This window comes from Salmo salar, chromosome ssa28, assembly GCF_905237065.1.
Source record: "Salmo salar chromosome ssa28, Ssal_v3.1, whole genome shotgun sequence".
Taxonomy (NCBI): domain Eukaryota; kingdom Metazoa; phylum Chordata; class Actinopteri; order Salmoniformes; family Salmonidae; genus Salmo; species Salmo salar.
In genome coordinates this window covers 30,284,577-30,305,894 of record NC_059469.1, presented here as the reverse complement: position 1 = coordinate 30,305,894, position 21,318 = coordinate 30,284,577, and positions in this window count along the sequence as shown.

Sequence of the window (21,318 nt, the reverse complement as noted above, 5' to 3'; positions counted from 1 at the left end):
CACAGTCCCCCCCACAGTTCCCCCTCACAGTCCCCCCCTCCTCCTCCTTCCTCCTCAGTCCCTCCTCCTCCTTCCTTCCTCAGTCCCCCCTCCTCCTCCTTCCTCCTCAGTCCCCCCTCCTCCTTCCTTCCTCAGTCCCCCCTCCCCGCCTCCTCCTCAGTCCCCCCCTCCCCGCCTCCTCCTCAGTCCCCCCTCCCCGCCTCCTCCTCAGTCCCCCTCCCCGCCTCCTCCTCAGTCCCCCCCTCCTCCTCCTCCTACTCCTTCCTCCTCAGTCCACCTAGTTTTCCTTGAAAGGCCAGATGTAAAGGTTAAATGGTACAGCCGTATGCATGTCACAGAATTAACATTCTGTTGGGAAGCAGGACATATGTGGACTATTTCTCCAGCGAAAGGACTGATGGAGACTGTGGGACTTATAGTGAATTGATTGAAGTGATCCCATGAAGTGGTCCCATGAAGTGGTCCCATGAAGTGATCCCATGAAGTGATCCCATGAGGTGGTCCCATGAAGTGATCCCATGAAGTGATCCCATGAGGTGGTCCCATGAGGTGGTCCCATGAGGTGATCCCATGAAGTGGTCCCATGAAGTGGTCCCAATGACGTGGTCCCAATGACGTGGTCACATGACGTGGTCCCAATGACGTGGTCACATGACGTGGTCACATGACGTGGTCCCAATGACGTGGTGCCAATGAAGTGATCCCATGAAATGGTTCAAAAGGAGTGATCCCATGAAATGGTTCAAAAGGAGTGATCCCATGAAATGGTTCAAAAGGAGTGATCCCATGAAATGGTTCAAAAGGAGTGATCCCATGAAATGGTTCAAAAGGAGTGATCCCATGAAATAGTCATTAAGCCAGCCGCTACATGAATAATGGTAGCTGTAAGTACCACACACACACACACACACACACACACACACACACACACACACACACACACACACACACACACACACACACACAAAACTCAGACACACACAGACAAAATGCAGACACACACACACGCACTTGCAGACTTACACACACGCACACAGACACACACAAACACATACAAAATGCAGACACACACACAGACAAAACAGACACACGCAGACACACACACAGACAAAACACAGACACACGCAGGCACACACACACACACACACACACACACACACACACACACACACACACACACACACACACACACACACACACACACACACGCACACACAGACAAAACACAGACACACGCAGACACACACGCAGACACACACGCAGACACACACGCAGACACACTCACAGGAGACAGTCGTGACTCCCATCCAAACACACGCAATGCCCTCTCACTTCGCTCAAGGCTATACGTCCCTGCACAGTCTGAAATGGGAAAGAATAACAATGGCCATAAATACCCTAACAACACCGAAAATGGATTATTAAAAGAGATCAAAATGTTGTACTCTGGCCCATGGAACATGGTCTCTCTCTTTCTTTCTTTCTCTCTCTCTCTCCCTCTTTCTTTCTCTCTGCATAGCCTTGAAGCCCCCTTGAGTGTGATATGGTGTATTGTTCTCCTGGGGTAACACTATTCGGGGTATGGCTAGATGAGATGGCATCAGCAGCAACTAGTAGACAGGGCCCATGATGGAGTTGTTCTAACCAGAATAAAGACAATGTCCTACTGTTCATGGTACTGCGTCACAAACCAGGGAGATATCCTGCAAGGTCTGCACATGCTCTAAACCATGCTGTTTTATAAAGATGCTACCTATCCACATGTTCGTCCTAGGAATTCATATATTTTCATGGTCATTGTCCCCTCACATTTCAGCTATGAAACATTGATTTATCAGGCCACGTACTTTAGAAAATGTAAAGTGTATTGGGCAGCTTATAGTACATCTTCCATCTGTCCGTCTGTCCCACAGGTTATAGTGCAGAGTTACCATAGGAGCATATTGTACCTAAACAGGTGATGTCTGTCTATCCCTCTGTTACAGGTAAAGGTACATGTGCATACTAAAACAGCGCATAGGTAATGTGGAGGTATAGAGCTACCTCTGCATTCTTAAAGGGGAATTTCACCTTGGCTCTGTGACAACGATATATAGTCTTTACTATATTAACAACATTATTTTTCTATCATAAACATCACAATTATCCAAACCACAAGCTAGAACTCACACATTTGCATTTCAATGGTAGAATTGAGAAGTTTAGACTCCCTGTGTATTGGTCTGCTCATAGTGAACCACAAAGACAGGCACTCATAGCGAATGCAGCTACCACCCGCTGGTAGATGGGGTGTGCTCACAAGCTTGAATTTTATATAATTTTTTATTTATTTCACCTTTATTTAAGCAGGTAGGCTAGTTGAGAACAAGTTCTCATTTAGAACTGCGACCTGGCCAAGACAAAGCAAAGCAGTTCGACACATACAACAACACAGAGTTACACATGGAATAAACAAAACATACAGTCAACAATACAGTACAAAAAGTCTATATACAGTGTGTGCAAATGAGGTAGGATAAGGAAGGTAAGGCGATAAATAGACCATGGTGGCGAAGTAATTACCATATAGCAATTAAACACTGGAATGGTAGATGTGCAGAAGATGAATGTGCAAGTAGAGATACTGGGGTGCAAAGGAGCAAGATAAATAAATACAGTATGGGGATGAGGTAGTTGGATGGGCTATTTACAGATGGGCTATGTACAGGTGCAGTGATCTGTGAGCTGCTCTGACAGCTGGTGCTTAAAGCTAGTGAGGGAGATATGAGTCTCCAGCTTCAGTGATTTTTGCAATTCGTTCCAGTCATTGGCAACAGAGAACTGGAAGGAAAGGCGGCCAAAGGAAGAATTAGCTTTGGGGGTGACCAGTGAGATATACCTGCAGGAGCGCGAGCTACGGGTGGGTGCTGCTATGGTGACCAGTGAGCTGAGATAAGGCGGGGCTTTACCTAGCAGAGACTTGTAGATGACCTGGAGCCAGTGAGTTTGGCGACGAGTATGAAGCGAAAGCCAGCCAACGAGAGTGTACAGGTCGCAGTGGTGGGTAGTATATGGGGCATTGGTGACGAAACGGATGGCACTGTGATAGACTGCATCCAATTTGTTGAGTAGAGTGTTGGAGGCTATTTTGTAAATGACATCGCCGAAGTCGAGGATCGGTAGGATGGTCAGTTTTACGGGGGTATGTTTGGCAGCATGAGTGAAGAATGCTTGGTTGTGAAATAGGAAGCCAATTCTAAATTTAATTTTGGATTGGAGATGCTTAATGTGAGTCTGGAAGGAGAGTTTACAGTCTAACCAGACACCTGGGTATTTGTAGTTGTCCACATATTCTAAGTCAGAACAGTCCAGAGTAGTGATGCTGGACGGGTGGGCAGGTGTGGGCAGCGATCGGTTGAAGAGCATGCATTTAGTTTTACTTGCATTTAAGAGCAGTTGGAGGCCACGGAAGGAGAGTTGTATGGCATTGAAGCTCGTCTGGAGGTTAGTTAACACAGTGTCCAAAGAAGGGCCAGAGGTATACAGAATGGTGTCGTCTGCGTAGAGGTGGATCAAAGAATCACCAGCAGCAAGAGCGACATCATTGATGTATACAGAGAAAAGAGTCGGCCTGAGAATTGAACCCTGTGGCACCCCCATAGAGACTACCAGAGGTCCGGACAACAGGCCCTCCGATTTGACACACTGAACTCTATCAGAGAAGTAGTTGGTGAACCAGGCGAGGCAATCATTTGAGAAACCAAGGCTTTTGAGTCTGCCGATAAGAATGTGGTGATTGACAGAGTTGAAAGCCTTGGCTCGATGAATACGGCTGCACAGTAATGTCTCTTATCGATGGCGGTTATGATATAATTGTGTTGTTTACATCGAAAGACCAACACACAGTAATCTCAGAACTTCTCTAGCCAAATAATTTTTTTAAACGTTTGTTTTTTACTAATGTTTGTCATCATGCCCGTGTGGTGTTCTGTCTGGCTGTGCTAATTACAAACAAGTGTGAATATTAGTTTCCTTTATGGGAAACTGTAAGTCATTCTGGATAAGAGCGTCTGGTAAATGTAAAATGTCTACAAAATTCCCCTGCAACCGGCTACTATTGACAATAATGATCTGTCAAAGTCTATCAGAGTCATCTGCTTGAAATCCAGCATGATGTCTAATCCCTACAGTTCTGCTACAATGGCACACGCAACCAATGGATTTCTGGTTCTGTATATAGAATCCACTCCAGGAAAAAGTCCAGGCACCCAAAAATATTCTCTATTGTACAGTTGAACCATGCCAGCATAACATCAACATCAAGATAGACTAGGTGAACATGCATACATTTGCACAGGCACAGATATTACATTTACAACAATATCTAGCCTAATAGTAAGAAATATGGCATAATACTCAACCTTTGCACAGTGACCAGACTGTAGAAATGAGCCTAGTTAGGTTGGCAGATAGATACTGTCTATCTACAGCCATGTCTATCAGGCATGCTTAGGCAAATCTTTTTTTCTATAGTAAAACCAGCTTCAGTTTTAGAGATTTACAACAGTAAGTTGTTGTATTATTGTTTCTCCTCACTGTTTTCTAGTAAAATTAGCTAGCTAGCTTGCTGGATATGCAATACTTGTTATTTACATCTGGTTGGAATCCTATCTTGCATCATGCCTATAATTTTGTGATATTTAAATGCATCCACGGTGATAATCATAACCAATGTCAACCCTCATAAATTATGTTACATAGCTAGCTAGTAAAATAATTTTGTTGTTGATCTTACACATGTTTGTGAACAAGTTACATATGCGAGGCATGGCGTATAAAAAGTTAGAAGGCGTCAGGCTAACTAGCTAGCCAACTCCAGTCATGTGCTAATGTTTTCTGGTAAACCTAGCTTTAGGTGGCTGCTTGTAACGTTGTAGCTTGCTGTTTAGTAGCTAGCCATATCTACAACTAAAAATAGAACAGATTTTACAATCGAGATACAACATTTCTAAGATTGTAAAAGCTCTTCTATTTTTTGTCATATATATGGTTACCGGTAGTTGTTTAGCTAGCTAATTTAGTTAGCAAACAGGAAAATATTTAGATTTCTACCTTATGTAACACAGTAGTAGACAACCTAGCTGTGAAGAGCGTTGGGCCAGTAACCAAAAGGTTGCTGGTTTAAATCCTCGAGCCGACTAGGTGATAAATCTGTCTATGTGCCCTTGAACAAACCACTTAACGCTGATTGTTCATGTAAGTCCCTCTGGATAAGAGTGTCTGCTAAATGACAAAGATGTAAATGTAAGCTAAATCCAACTCTTTGTTTTGAATCCTCTTTGAAATATTTTGGTTGTAAAATCTATGGTTGAATGTCACCATGTAGCTAATCGTAGCACCATCATCGAATTCGTGTTGATGAGAGGAATCACTTGAAGCCATTGCGTCTGGTCAGTTATTTCAGTTTTTCCCAAAGGATTGTTGTTAGTGTCCGCTTCCTTTTCAAAAAAAGACTACCTTGGGGAGGAATGGAGGCCAGAGCATGAAGCACTGCCCAACACAAGTTGTAGTCTTTTAGAGACTGGAAAAAATGTGTCTGCTTGTAAATTTAGCAATGAATCTGCAGATAGGAACATCACTGAAAGCCGTCCAATGGCTGAACAAGGACAACCATATCTACACTCACCAAAAAACGTATAGTGCGATCAGTATAAGATAGTCTTCGCGAAATGCCACAAAGAAGGACAACATTCATTTTTAGACCCCCCCCCCCCCATCAATACACCGGAGGCTGTCATAGGGTGTATTATTCAGCACACGAAGCCCTGATCTGCCTTCCGCCTGGGCAATTATGTGAAACACATCTCACTGTCCTAGAAATACTTAGGATATGATGAAAACAAGCCCAGATTCCCCCAGTATGAAATTCCCCTTTAAGTGAGAGGGAGGGATGTTCAATACCTCCAATGAGTCCCTAAGCAGTTAAATAATAAATCACTTTGAGCACTTAAAATTATAATTGATATTATAAAGCAAGTACATGCATCTTAGACCATATACCAGGATCAGAAATAAGCCTGAAGGTCATCCGTCAACAGTATAGGAGATCTGTCATTCCTATCTCTGGGCTGCTCAGTACAGCTGCCCCAGCCTGTATCTTCAATGTCTGAGGACGTCTCTGTTTGCTAATTCAGCCGCAGTGTGTGTGTGTGTGTGTGTGTGTGTGTGTGTGTGTGTGTGTGTGTGTGTGTGTGTGTGTGTGTGTGTGTGTGTGTGTGTGTGTGTGTGTGTGTGTGTGTGTGTGTGTGTGTGTGTGTGTGTGTGTGTGTGTCGGTGTCAGTGTCAGTGTGTGTGAGGTGACAGACAGCAATGGAACGGACTGCTTCAGGTTCACCTCCTACCGCTCTGTAATTACTGAGGACAGAGATAGAACTGTGACCTTTACTGGAGGGGGAGAAGAGAGAGAGCCCCTGCGCCTCACACAGGAGCAACAGAGCAACAGACAACACGCCCAGAACAGCGAGACACCCTCCCAGACCTGCAAGACCTGAGGACCTGCACCTAGAGAACCCACGCCAAGAGGATCTACAACCAGAACACAGCTTCACCAGCCACACCCCAACCAGCTGAGATCACCCCAAACAAACCCTTGCCACACCCTATATAGCCCTTCCCAGATCAGACCTACAGTGCCTTGCAAAAGTATTCATCCACCTAGGCGTTTTTCCTATTTTGTTGCATTACAACCTGTAATTGAAATGGATTTTCATTTGGATTTCATGTAATGGACATACACAAATAGTCCAAATTGGTGAAGTGAAATGAAAAAAAAATAATCTTTAAAAATGTAAAAAAAAAAAAAACGGAAAAGTGGTGCGTGCATATGTATTCACCCTCTTTGCTATGAAGCCCCTAAATAAGATCTGGTGCAACCAATTACCTTCAGAAGTCACATAATTAGTTACATAAAGTCCACCTGTGTGCAATCTAAGTGTCACATGATCTGTTACATGATCTCAGTATATATACACCTGTTCTGAAAGGTCCCAGATCCTGCAACACCACTAAGCATGGGGCACCACCAAGCAGGCGGCACCATGAACGAACAAGGAGCTCTTCAAACAGGTCAGGGACAAAGTTGTGGAGGGACAAAGTACAGATCAGGATTGGGTTATAAAAAATATCCCAAACTTTGAACATCCCACAGAGCACCATTAAATCCATTATTAAAAAATTGAAAGAATATGGCACCATAACAAACCTGCCAAGGAAGGGCTGCCCACCAAAACTCATGGACCAGGCAAGGAGGGCATTAATCAGAGAGGCAACAAAGAGACCAAAGATAACCTTGAAGGAGCTGCAAAGCTCCACAGCTGAGATTGGAGTATCTGTCCATAAGACCACTTTAAGCCGTACACTCCACAGAGCTGGGCTTTACAGAAGAGTGGCCATTGCTTAAATAAAAAAATAAGCAAACACGTTTAATGTTTGCCAAAAAGCATGTGGGAGACTCCCCAAACATATGGAAGAAGGTACTCTGCTCAGATAAGACTAAAATCAAAAATGTTGGCCATCAAGGAAAACGCTATGTCTGGCGCAAACCCAACACCTCTCATCACCCCGAGAACACCATCCCCAGAGTGAAGCATTGTCGTGGCAGCATCATGCTGTCGGGATGTTTTTCATCGGCAGGGACTGGGAAAATGGTCAGAATTGAAGGAATGATGGATGGCGCTAAATACAGGGAAATTCTTGAGGGAAACCTGTTTCAGTCTTCCAGAGATTTGAGACTGGGACGGAGGTCCACCTTCCAGCAGGACAATGACCCAAAGAATAATGCTAAAAAGACAATCGATTGGAATAGGGGAAACATTTAAATGTGTTGAAATGGACAAGTCAAAGCCCAGACCTCAATCCAATTAAGAATCTGTAGTATGACTTAAAGATTGCTGTACACCAGTGGAACCCAACCAACTTGAAGGAGCTGGAGCAGTTTGCCTTGAAGACTGGGCAAAAATCCCAGTGGCTAGATGTGCCAAGCTTATAGAGACACCCTAACAGACTTGCAGCCGTAATTTCTGCAAACGATGGCTTTACAAAGTATTGACTTTGGGGGGTGAATAGTTTTCATTTTTTGTCTTATTTCTTGTTTGTTTCACAAGAAAAAATATTTTGCATTTTCAAAGTGGTAGGCATGTTGTGTAAATCTAATGATACAAACCCCCCAAAAATCAATTTTAATTCCAGGTTGTAAGGCAACAAAATTGGAAAAATGCCAAGGGGGTTGAATACTTTCGCAAGCCACTGAATGCCCCTTCTTCCCCCCCTGCCCAAGCCCCATCATGCGACCTAAGAGGTATGTATCAGATTCTCAACATGCTCTGCTCACGCCTACTGTTAATGGTCTGGGCCTTAACCACACGAAAACAACACTAGACACTATGGAATACAAAGCTTTTACTATCTCATCCTGGAATATACAAGGTCTGAGGTCATCTGCCTTTGGCCTAAAGAACAGTAACCCAGACTTCATCAAAAAAATTGGAAATGCAGACATTGTCATCCTACAAGAAACATGGTATAGAGACTGACTCACTGTTTACCCACTAGGTTGCAGAGAGCTGGTAGTCCTATCCACCAAACTACCAGGTGTGAAACAGGGAAGGGACTCAGGGGGTATGCTAATTTGCTATAGAGCAGATCTAACCCACTCTTTTAAATTAGTCAAAACCGGAACATTTTACATCTGGCTAGAAATTCATAAGTCAATTATCTCAACAGAGAAAAATGTCCTCATGTGTGCTACCTATATCCCCCCAATAGAATCCCCATACTTTAACGATGACAGCTTCTCCATCCTAGAGGGGGAGATCAACCATTTCCAGGGACATGTACTAGTCTGTGGCGACCCAAATGCCAGAACTGGACACAAACCTGACACCCTCAGCACACAGGGGGACAAACACCTACCTGGAGGTGACAGTATTCCCTCCCAAATATGCCCCCCTAGACACAACTATGACAAAACAATCAACAAAAATGGGTCACAACTCCTGCAGCTCTGTCGCACGCTGTTTCGGTACATAGTCAACCTGAACAGAGCAGTACTCAATCATAAGGCATCAAAGCCAAAGGAACTACACAATATTAAGAAATGCTATAGATGGAAGTAAAGTTGTGTAGACACCTACAAAAAAATTATTAGGCAACAAGAAATCCAATCCCTTTTAGACAACTTCCTGGACAAAACGTTTCACTGTAAAAGTTAAGGTGTAAACTTGGCAGTAGAAAGCCTAAACAGTATATTTGACCTTTCAACTTCCCTATCAAATCAAAAAAATTCAAGCAGACAACCTAAGAAAATTAACAACAACGACAAATGGTTTGATGAAGAAACCTATCCAACCAAAAACACAGAGAGACAGAAAACCTGATTCTACGCTCTCACTATGGTGAATCACTAAAATAATACAGAAATACACTACAGAAAATGAAGGAACAGCACTTCAGAAATCAGCTCAATGTAATTAAAGAATCTATAGAATCAAACCACTTCTGGGAAAATTGGAACACACTAAACAAACACCCACATAAAGAGTTATCTATCCAAAAAAAGATGTGGATAAACCACTTCTCCAATCTTTTTGGCTGTATGACAAAGAATAAACATATATTTTTATTTATTTAACTAGGCAAGTCAGTTAAGAACAAATTCTTATTTTCAATGACAGTCTAGGAACAGTGAGTTAACTACCTTGTTCAGGGACAAAACAACAGATTTTTACCTTGTCAGCTCAGGGATTCAACCTTGCAACCTTCCGGTTACTAGTCCAACACTCTAACCACTAGGCTACCTGCCGCCCCATACATGATCCATTAAAAATCTTGTAATCAGCTATTAAAGACTACCAGAACCCACTGGATTCTCCAATTACATTGAATGAACTACAGGACAAAATACAAACCCTCCAACCCAAAAAGGCCTGTGGTGTTGATGGTATCCTACATGATATTATAAAATATACAGACCACAAATTCCAATTGTCTATACTTACTCTTTAACATCATTTACATTACATTTAAGTCATTTAGCAGACGCTCTTATCCAGAGCGACTTACAAATTGGTGCATTCACCTTATAATATCCAGTGGAACAACCACTTTACAATAGTGCATCTAAATCTTTTAAGGGGGGGGGTTAGAAGGATTACTTTATCCTATCCCAGGTATTCCTTAAAGAGGTGGGGTTTCAGGTGTCTCCGGAAGGTGGTGATTGACTCCGCTGTCCTGGCGTCGTGAGGGAGCTTGTTCCACCATTGGGGTGCCAGAGCAGCGAACAGTTTTGACTGGGCTGAGCGGGAACTGTGCTTCCTCAGAGGTAGGGAGGCGAGCAGGCCAGAGGTGGATGAACGGAGTGCCCTTGTTTGGGTGTAGCTCGTCAGCTCTGCCATCTTCCCCAATATTTGGAATCAAGAACGGATAAACCCAATCCACAAAAGTGGAGACAAATTTGACCCCAATAACTACCGTGGGATATGCGTCAACATTAACCACAGGAAAATCTTCTGCATTTTCATTAAAAGCAGACTTCTACATTTCCTCAGTGAAAATAATTTACTAAGCAAATGTCAAATTGGTTTTTTACCAAATTACCATACGACGGAACACGTATTCACCGTGCACAACCTAATTGACAAATAAACAAAACAAAACAAAGGCAAAGTCTTCTCAGACAAAATGTCGCCGGAAGAAATGGCAGCAGTTTTACGGGCGACAAACCAATTGTGCTATTATGTGTTTTTTTCACGTTATTTGTAACTTATTTTGTACATAATGTTTCTGCCACCGTATTTTACGGCAAAAAAGAGCTTCTGGATATCAGGACAGCGATCACTCACCTCGGATTAGACAACGATTTTTTCTTCAACAAGCAGGACGCACAAGACATTTTCCAAACACCCGACAGGGCCGACATCCCCGTTATTTGCAAGAGGAAGCGATGCAGGTACAGAGGACAAAGATCCGGATGCCTGGTCAGGACCCGGAAAAGGCGAGTGGGAAAGCTGCCGTTACCGTCAATACTACTCGCCAACGTGCAATCATTGGACAATAAATTAGACGAGGTACGATCACGAATATCCTACCAACGGGACATTAAAAACTGTAATATCCTATGTTTCACGGAATCGTGGCTGAATGACGACATGGATATTCAGCTAGCGGGATATACGCTGCACCGGCAAGATAGAACAGCACACTCCGATGGGGGGGGGGTCTATGCATATTTGTAAACAACAGCTGGTGCACAAAATCTAAGGAAGTCTCTAGATTTTGCTCGCCTGAAGTAGAGTATATTGTGATAAATTGCAGGCCACACTACTTGCCTAGAGAGTTTTCAGCTATACTTTTCGTGGCTGTTTATTTACCACCACAGACAGATGCTGGCACTAAGACCGCACTCAGTCAGCTGTATAAGGAAATAAGCAAACAGGAAACCACTCACCCATAGGCGGCGCTCCTAGTGGCCGGAAACTTTAATGCAGGGAAACTTAAACCAGTTCTACCAAATTTCCATCAACATGTTAAATGTGCAACCAGAGGGAAAAGAATTCTAGATCACCTGTACTCCACACACAGAGACGCGTACAAAGCTCTCCCTCGCCCACCATTTTGTAAATCCGACTACAACTCTATCCTCCTGATTCCTACTTACAAGCTAAAATTAAAGCAGGAAGCACCAGTGGCTCGGTCTATTAAAAAGTGGTCAGATGAAGCAGATGCTAAACTACAGGACTGTTTTGCTATCACAGACTGGAACATGTTCCGGGATTCTTACGATGGCATTGAGGAGTACACCACATCAGTCACTGGCTTTATCAATAAGTGCATCGAGGACGTCGTCCCCACAGTGACTGTACGTACATACCCCAACCAGAAACCATGCATTACAGGCAACATTCACACTGAGCTAAAGGGTAGAGGTGCCGCTTTCAAGGTGCGGGACTCTAACCCGGAAGCTTACAAGAAATCCTGCTATTCCCTGCGACGAACCATCAAACAGGCAAAGCGTCAATACAGGGCTAAGATTGAATCATACTACACCGGCTCCACCGCTCGCCTTATGTGGCAGGACTTGCAAACTATTACAGACTACAAAGGGAAGCACAGCCGCGAGCTGCCCAGTGACACGAGCCTACCAGACGAGCTAAATCACTTCTATGCTCGCTTCGAGGCATGTAACACTGAGTCATGCATGAGAGCATCAGCTGTTCCGGATGACTATGTGATCACGCTCTCCGTGGCCGACGTGAGTAAGACCTTTAAACAGGTCAACATACACAAGGCTGCGGGGTCAGACGGATGACCAGGACGTGTGCTCCGGGCATGTGCTGACCAACTGGCAGGTGTCTTCACTGACATTTTAAACATGTCCCTGATTGAGTCTGTAATACCAACATGTTTCAAGCAGACCACCATAGTCCCTGTGGCCAAGAACACAAAGGCAACCTGCCTAAATGACTACAGACCTGTAGCCGGACAACTTTCTCATGGCTTCTGGAGGGAAATGCTGTAGGAATGCTCAACCGGTGTCGCTCATTCAGTCGACAGAAACTTTCAACCGGTTCTCCCCATTAAGCAGCGAGTCGGAGTCTGAGGCCGAGCCTTCTCTGGTCTCTACTCCTCCAGTTACGGGGTCTGAGACGCCGAAGGCTCCCACCATTAGCTCTGACAAATTGAAAACCCTAGTCATTGGCGACTCCATTACCCGTAGTATTATACTTAAAACGAATCATCCAGCGATCATACACTCTTTACCAGGGGACAGGGCTACTGACGTTAAGGCTAATCTGAAGATGGTGCTGGCTGAAGCTAAAACTGCTGAGTGTAGAGAGTATAGAGATATTGTTATCCACGTCGGCACCAAAGATGTTAGGATGAAACAGTCAGAGGTCACCAAGCGCAACATAGCTTCAGCGTGTAAATCAGCTAGAAAGATGTGTCGGTATCGAGTAATTGTCTCTGGCCCCCTCCCAGTTAGGGGGAGTGATGAGCTCTACAGTAGAGTCTCACAACTCAATCGCTTGTGGAAAACTTTTTTCTGCCCCTCCCAAAAGATAGAATTTGTAGATAATTGGCCCTCTTTCTGGGACTCACCCACAAACAGGACCAAGCCTGGCCTGTTGAGGAGTGACGGACTCAATCCTAGCTGGAAGGGTGCTCTCATCTTATCTACGAACATAGACAGGGCTCTAACTCCCTTAGCTCCACAATGAAATAGGGTGCAGGCCAGGCAGCAGACTGTTAGCCAGCCAGCCAGCTTAGTGGAGTCTGCCACTAGCACAGTCAGTGTAGTCAGCTCAGCTATCCCCATTGACACCGTGTCTGTGCCTCGACCTAGGTTGGGCAAAACTAAACATGGCGGTGTTCGCCTTCGCAATCTCAGTAGAATAAAGACCTCCTCCATTCCTGCCATTATTGAAAGAGATCGTAATACCTCACATCTCAAAATAGGGCTACTTAATGTTAGATCCCTCACTTCCAAGGCAGTTATAGTCAATTAACTAATCACTGATCATAATCTGGATGTGATTGGCCTGACTGAAACATGGCTTGCCACAGTCATACTCTGGACCTAGTTTTGTCCCATGGAATAAATGTTGTGGATCTTAATATTTTTCCTCATAATCCTGGACTATCGGACCACCATTTTATTACATTTGCAATCGCAACAAATAATCTGCTCAGACCCCAAACAAGGAGCATCAAAAGTCATGCTATAAATTCTCAGACAACCCAAAGATTCCTTGATGCCCTTCCAGACTCCCTCTGCCTACCCAAGGATGTCAGAGGACAAAAATCAATTAACCACCTAACTTAGGAACTCAATTTAACCTTGCGCAATACCCTAGATGCAGTTGCACCCCTAAAAACTAAAAACATTTGTCATAAGAAACTAGATCCCTGGTATACAGAAAATACCCGAGCTCTGAAGCAAGCTTCCAGAAAATTGGAACGGAAATGGCGCCACACCAAACTGGAAGTCTTCAGACTAGCTTGGAAAGACAGTAACATGCAGTATCGAAGAGCCCTCACTGCTGCTCGATCATCCTATTTTTCCAACCTAATTGAGGAAAATAAGAACAATCCGAAATGTCTTTTTGATACTGTCGCAAAGCTAACTAAAAAGCAGCATTCCCCGAAAGAGGATGGCTTTCACTTCAGCAGTAATATATTCATGAACTTCTTTGAGGAAAAGATCATGATCATTAGAAAGCAAATTATGGACTCCTCTTTAAATCTACGTATTCCTACAAAGCTCTGTTGTCCTGAGTCTGCACAACTCTGTCAGGACCTAGGATCAAGGGAGACACTCAAGTGTTTTAGTACTATATCTCTTGACACAATGATGAAAATAATCATGGCCTCTAAACCTTCGAGCTGCATACTGGACCCTATTCCAACTAAACTACTGAAAGAGCTGCTTCCTGTGCTTGGCCCTCCTATGTTGAACATAATAAACAGCTTTCTATCCACCGGATGTGTACCAAACTCACTAAAAGTGGCAGTAATAAAGCCTCTCTCGAAAAAGTCAAACCTTGACGCAGAAAATATAAAAAACTATCGGCCTATATCGAATCTCCCATTCCTCTCAAAAGTTTTAGAAAAAGCTGTTGCGCGGCACCTCACTGCCTTCCTGAAGACAGACAATGTATACGAAATGCTTCAGTCTGGCTTTAGACCCCATCATAGCACTGAGACTGCACTTGTGAAGGTGGTAAATGACCTTTTAATGGCATCAGACCGAGGCTCTGCATCTGTCCTCGTGCTCCTAGACCTTAGTGCTGCTTTTGATACCATCGATCACCACATTCTTTTGGAGAGATTGGAAACCCAAATTGGTCTACACGGACAAGTTCTGGCCTGGTTTAGATCTTATCTGTCGGAAAGATATCAGTTTGTCTCTGTGAATGGTTTGTCCTCTGACAAATCAACTGTAAATTTCGGTGTTCCTCAAGGTTCTGTTTTAGGACCACTATTTTTTTCACTATATATTTTACCTCTTGGGGATGTCATTCGAAAACATAATGTTAAATTTCACTGCTATGCGGATGACACCCAGCTGTACATTTCAATGAAACATGGTGAAGCCCCAAAATTGCCCTCGCTGGAAGCCTGTGTTTCAGACATACTTATAAACTTGGACAACACAGAGATGCTTGTTCTAGGTCCCAAGAAACAAAGAGATCTTCTGTTGAATTTGACAATTAATCTTGTCGTCTCAAATAAAACTGTGAAGGACCTTGGCGTTACTCTGGACCCTGATCTCTCTTTTGACGAACATATCAAGATTGTTTCAAGGACAGCTTTTTTCCATCTGCGTAACATTGCAAAGATCAGAATTTTTTTGTCCAAAATTGATGCAGAAAAATGTATCCATGCTTTTGTTACTTTTAGAGTAGACTACTGCAATGCTCTACTTTCCGACTACCCGGATAAAGCACTAAATAAACTTCATTTAGTGCTAAATACGGCTGCTAGAATCCTGACTAGAACCCAAAAATGTGATCATATTACTCCAGTGCTCGCCTCCCTAGAAGGGCTGATTTCAAGGTTTTACTACTATCCTACAAAGCATTACATGAGCTTGCTCCATCCTATCTTTCTGATTTGGTCCTGCCGTACATACCTACACGTACGCTACGGTCACAAGACGCAGGCCTCCTAATTGTCCCTAGAATTTCTAAGCAAACAGCTGGAGGTAGGGCTTTCTCCGATAGAGCTCAATTTTTATGGAATGGTCTGCCTACCCATGTGAGAGACGCAGACTCGGTCTCAACCTTTAAGTCTTTATTGAAGACTCATCTCTTCAGTAGGTCCTATGATTGAGTGTAGTCTGGCCCAGGAGTGTGAAGGTGAACGGAAAGGCACTGGAGCAACGAAACGCCCTTGCTGTCTCTGCCTAGCCGGTTCCCCTCTCTCCATTGGGATTCTCTGCCTCTAACCCTATTACAGGGGCCGAGTCACTGGCTTACTGGTTCTCTTCCATGCCGTCCCTAGGAGGGGTGCGTCACTTGAGTGGGTTGAGTCACTGACGTGGTCTTCCTGTCTGGGTTGGCGCCCTCCCTTGGGTTGTGCCGTGGCAGAGATCTTTGTGGGCTATACTTGGCCTTGTCTCAGGATAGTAAGTTAGTGGATGAAGATATCCCTCTAGTGGTGTGGGGGCTGTGCTTTGGCAAAGTGGGTGGGGTTATATCCTGCCTGTTTGGCCCTGTCCGGGGGTATCATTGAATGGGGCCACAGTGTCTCCTGACCCCTCCTGCCTCAGCCTCCAGTATTTATGCTGCAGTAGTTGATGTGTCGGGGGGCTAGGGTCAGTCTGTTATATCTGGAGTATTTCTCCAGTGTCCTGTGTGAATTTAAGTATGCTCTCTAATTCTCTCTTTCTTTGTTTCTCTCTCTCGGGAGACCTGAACCCTAGGACCATGCCTCAGGACTACCTGGCATGATGACTCCTTGCTGTCCCCAGTCGACCTGGCCGTGCTGCTGCTCCAGTTTCAACTGTTCTGCCTGCGGCTATGGAACCCTGACCTGTTCACCGGACGTGCTACCTGTCCCAGACCTGCTGTTTTCAACTCTCTAGAGACAGCAGGAGCGGTAGAGATACTCTCAATGATCAGCTATGAAAAGCCAACTGACATTTACTCCTGAGGTGCTGACCTGTTGCACCCTCGACAACTATTGTGATTATTATTATTATTTGACCATGCTGGTCATTTATGAACATTTGAACATCTTGGCCATGTTCTGTTATAATCTCCACCTGGCACAGCCAGAAGAGGACTGGCCACCCCTCATAGCCTGGTTCCTCTCTAGGTTTCTTCCTAGGTTCTGGCCTTTCTAGGGAGTTTTTCCTAGCCACCGTGCTTCTACACCTACATTGCTTGCTGTTTGGGGTTTTAGGCTGGGTTTCTGTACAGCACTTTGAGATATCAGCTGATGTAAGTAGCGCTATATAAATACATTTGATTTGATTTGATACACCTGTCAGCAACGGGTGTGGCTGAAATAGCTGAATCCACTCATTTGAAGGTGTGTCCATATACCTTTGGCCATGTAGTGTAGAGGTGGGATAGAGAGACAGCTGGGAGAAAAAGTGAGAGAATGAGATAAAGGCATCATCACAGTGAATTGACAGACACAGACAGAAAAAGAGGTAAATGACATTGAGGATGTACAGTAGACTTAACAAAGAGTCTGTATAATATGGATTACATGAACTGAGATGTGAGACAGCGCTGTACTGGGTGGCCGCCGTTTTGCAAGCTCCGACCAAACTGCTTTTTTGTGATTTGTTTGTTGTTCATTTATACTATATTTTCACAAACTGTATCCGCTATTATTTCTTACAACCGACAAGAACTCTTGAAAATCATAACGGCAGTTACTTACCCCAATTCCAGCTTCTACTTCGACTCATCTGTCCTGGGCTCTCTGTAATTCCACCCAATTTTCGGACTACCTAAGAGTAAACACCAGCGTTACAGAGGTAAGAAAGGGGGGGGTCTTGGTGCGATTAAGGCGAAGGGAAAACCGGCCACCTCTTCCCTCCATTCTACTGACAGCCACTTGATAATAAGATGGATGACCTCTGATCGTGGATCTGCTACCAACAGAACTCTCGGAACTGCAATATCCTTTGCTTTTCAGAAACATGGCTCTCGGACAAGATACCCCCCACGGCTATCCAACTCGATGGATTATCCGTACACCGGGTGGACAGGAGTCGGGGAAATCGAGGGGAGAGGGGTTTGTCTCTTCATCAACTCCAACTGGTGTGCTAATTCCAGGGCGGTGGAAGCGTCGACCCACTGTTCACCCGTCTTGGAATACCTGATGGTCAAATACCGACCCTTCTACCTCCCGAGGGAGTTTTCAGCTGTTATCATAATAAAAATAAAAATAACAAGCTGGCGCTTAACAAACTGTACAAGCTTATGAACAAGCAGGAAAACCTACGCCCAGAGGTTGCCTTTCTGGTTTCTGGCGATTTTAATTAGGCATCACTAAAGATACGTGATGCCCAACTTCCTTCCAACACCACTAGGGGCGATAAAGTCCTAGATCACTGCTATTTTACCCACAAGCAAGCATACAAGGGTCTCCCTCATCCGCTATTTGGCAAATCAGATCACGACTCCGTACTCTTGCTTCCTGTTTAGAAATTTAAGCTGAAACAGGAAGTACCCGTGATTCGCTCCGTTGAGAAATGGTCACCAGAATCAGAGGTTATGCTACAGGACTGCTTCGCAAGCACTGATCGGAATGTTTCGAGACTCCGCCGATAACATTACCGATAGCATGGTGAGGGTTCGCTGCTTCCCCAATCAAAAGTCCTGGATTAACACAGAGGTTGGCACTAAACTAAAGAACAGGGCTACAACACACAGCTATTGTAGACAACCCTGATGCTACGGCCGAAGGAATAAGCACAAGAAGCCCAGCTATGACCGCCGCAGAGTAATCAAACGAGCAAAAGGACATTATAGGAATAAGGTGGAAGCATATTACACAGGCTCCGACGCCTGCCGCATGTGGCAGGTGCTACAGTCCATTACGGATTACAAAGGAAGACCCAACCGTAATCTGCCCAGCGATGCCTCTCTACCAGACAAACTCAATGCATTTTATGCACCCTTTGACAACAACAACATCGAGCCGGGTGTGAGGGCTGTCACCGACCCAGAGGATTGGGTGATCTCACTCTCCGAGGCCAACGTCAGAGGGGTCTTTAATCAGGTCAACACCCGCAAGGCTGTGGGCCTCAACAGTATTCCAGGGTGCGTTCTCAGAGCATGCGCAGAACAGTTCGCAGGCATATTCCCGGTCATTTTCAATCTCTTCCCAGTCTGTAATCCCCACATGTTTTAAGATGACAACAATCATTCCTGTTCCTAAGAACTCCAAGGTTTCATGCCACAATGACTACCGCCCTGTATCACTCACTTCTGTAATCATGAAGTGCTTTGAGAGGCTAGTTATACCACACATGAACTCCACCATCCCAGCCACCCTAGACACACTTCCTTTTGCATTCCGTCCCAACCGATCCATAGACTAAGCAATCTCAATTGCTCTCCACACTGCCCTCACCCACCTAGATAAGTGAGAATGCTGTTCATTGACTACTATGTTCAACACCATTGTCCCCTTCAAGCTCATCACCAAGCATAGGACTCTAGGTCTGAACACCTCCCTCTACAACTGGATCCTGGACTTATTGACGGTCCGGCCGTAGGTGGTGAGGGTAGGCAACATCACCTCCGTCACTCTGACCCTTAACACAGGGGCCCCACAGGGGTGTGTGCTTAGTCCCCTCCTGTACACCCTGTTCACCCACGAATGTGTGGCCACGCATGACTCCAACACCATTATACATTTCGCTGATGACACAATGGTGGTAGGCCTGATCACCGGACAATGAGTCAGCATACAGGGAGGAGGTCAGTGACCTGGCAGTGTGGTTCTGGAGCAACAACCTGTCCTTCAACGTCAGCAAGACCAAGGACCTGATCGTGGACAACAGGAAACGGGGCAGCAGTGGAGCAGGTAGAAAGCTTCAAGTTCCTTGGTGTCGAAATCACTAAAGATTTAAAATGGTCCAAATATACATGCACAATTGTGAAGAAGCCGCGACAGTGCCTCTTCCCCCTCAGGAGGAGAAAAAGTTTGTTATGGGCCCTCAAATCCTCAAAAGGTTCTACAGCTGTACCATTGAGAGCATATTGACTGGCTGCATCACTGCTTGGTATGGCAATAGCACCGCCCTCGATCGCATGGCGCTACAGAGTGTTGTGCGGACAGCCCAGTACATTACTGAGGCGAGCTCCCTGCCATCCAGAACCTCTATATCGGGCGGTGTGAAAAGAAGGCCCAGAAAATCGTCAAAGACTCCAACCACCTAAGCCATAGACTATTTTCTCTGCTACCACATGGCAAGAGGTACCAATGCATCAAGACTGACACCAACAGGCTCCTGAACAGCTTCTATCCCCAAGCAAAAGAGTTAACAAAATAGCTACAAAGACTATAACCCCCTATTTTTTTTTCTTCTAACCTTTATTTAACTAGGCAGGTCAGTTAAGAACAAATTCTTATTTTCAATAACAGGGTTAACTGCCTTGTTCAGGAGAAGAACAACAGATTAGTAGCTTGTCAGTTCGGGGATTTGAACTTGCAACTTTTCAATTACTAGTCCAACGCTCTAACCACTAGTCTACCTGCCACCTATACATATCTACCTCCATCACTCCAGTATCTCTGTCCCCTTACATATCCACCTCCATCACTCCAGTATCTCTGTCCTCTTACCCCTATACATATCTACCTCCATCACTCCAGTATCTCTGCCCCCTTACCCCTATACATATCAACCTCCATCACTCCAGTATCTCTGTCCTCTTACCCCTTTACTGTACATATCTACCTCCATCACTCCAGTATCTCTGTCCCCTTACCCCTTTACTGTACATATCTACCTCCATCACTCCAGTATCAATGTCCCCTTACCCCTGTACATATCTACCTCCATCACTCCAGTATCTCTGTCCCTTTACCCCTTTACTGTACATATCTACCTACATCACTCCAGAATCTCTGTCCCCTTACCCCCATACATATCTACCTACATCACTCCAGAATCTCTGTCCCCTTACCCCTATACATATCTACCTCCATCACTCCAGGATCTCTGTCCCCTTACCCCTATACATATCTACCTCCATCACTCCAGGATCTGTCCCCTTACCCCTTTACTGTACATATCTACCTCCATCACTCCAGTATCTCTGTCCCTTACCCCTATACATATCTACCTCCATCACTCCAGGCTTTAGTAAAGGTTGAATAGTCTATTGTTCAGCTATTAGCCACCCTCCCCAACTTGCAACAAATTGTTGTTGTTCCTATCTCATTCCTTTCCCTTTTCCACACGTCATCATTCTGCTCCTGAGTGGCTCGCTTGTGGGAATGCTGGCTGGATATGGCAATGTCTTCGGTTATGTGTCAAGAATTCTGCATACAGTAGCACATTTGTATGAAGGTGTGGTTATTCACAAGCAAATTGTTATATGCTATGGAGGTACTTTTTTTATTTTCAATCGAAAATAATTGTTCTGAAAGCAAATTTTTTCCGACACAAAGGAAGTTATGGAGGACACCTACGAAGAAGGACTGTTTGATGATGGAATCTCAGGTAAGCAGCACTCGGCGTTCTTGTCACGCCCTGACCTGAGAGAGTTGTTTTTCTCTGTTTGGTTAGGTCAGGGTGTGACATGGGGT